The sequence below is a fragment of the Globicephala melas genome, chromosome 1, assembly GCF_963455315.2.
Source record: "Globicephala melas chromosome 1, mGloMel1.2, whole genome shotgun sequence".
Classification (NCBI taxonomy): domain Eukaryota; kingdom Metazoa; phylum Chordata; class Mammalia; order Artiodactyla; family Delphinidae; genus Globicephala; species Globicephala melas.
Window position 1 is genome coordinate 80,549,070 of NC_083314.1, and position 651 is coordinate 80,549,720.

At 52.1% G+C, this 651-nt stretch overlaps 1 non-coding gene across 1 annotated transcript; it reads left to right on the forward strand.

Annotated features, from left to right (window-relative positions):
* The first annotated feature begins 254 nt into the window (after window positions 1–254).
* TRNAV-AAC (transfer RNA valine (anticodon AAC)) lies at window positions 255–327 on the forward strand. The gene has a single exon. It is a non-coding gene; the product is annotated as a tRNA-Val (tRNA).
* The last annotated feature ends 324 nt before the right edge of the window (window positions 328–651 follow it).

Sequence of the window (651 nt, forward strand, 5' to 3'; positions counted from 1 at the left end):
CGCGGGGGCGACCCCTGCACTCGGTGCATAGCTGTGTGTTGGATGCGGGATCGGGAAGTGAAGCTCTGGGGGCCCCAGGGACCTCGCTTCGGGGGAGGCGAGGAACCCTAAACTAGGGCCTCTCGGGAGCTTCAGTCTCCTTACCTGAGGGCTCGCCTGTGCTCCCAGGGTCCTTTGCTTTCGAAAATATTTGTGGCCAGTCGTTGCAAGAGATACAGTTCTTAGATGTGTCATCAGGGGCTTGAGAGGTATCTGTTTCCGTAGTGTAGTGGTTATCACATTCGCCTAACACGCGAAAGGTCCCTGGTTCGAAACCAGGCAGAAACACGTCGATTCTTTTCTGAAACTAACATTCACGTTTAAACACCAAAAAACGGGGCGAGTGGGATGCATTGAGGTAGCGCGTGCAGCTGTATTTTTATCCCCCCGAAATACAGGAGGAGTTCCCTTATTGCCTGAAAGCCTGCTCAGCACTGGCAACCATCCCTCCTTTGCTCTGTGTCACTTTGAAGACAAGGCCACACACAGACCAAGAAGGGCACAGGACAAAGCCAAGTTAAGGTTATCTTTACATTCGGAAATCCCCTCACCTTCTCATGTGGCGCCTAAATCTCCTCTACAGGCTGACACGTATTTTGTCTCTGGAAACAA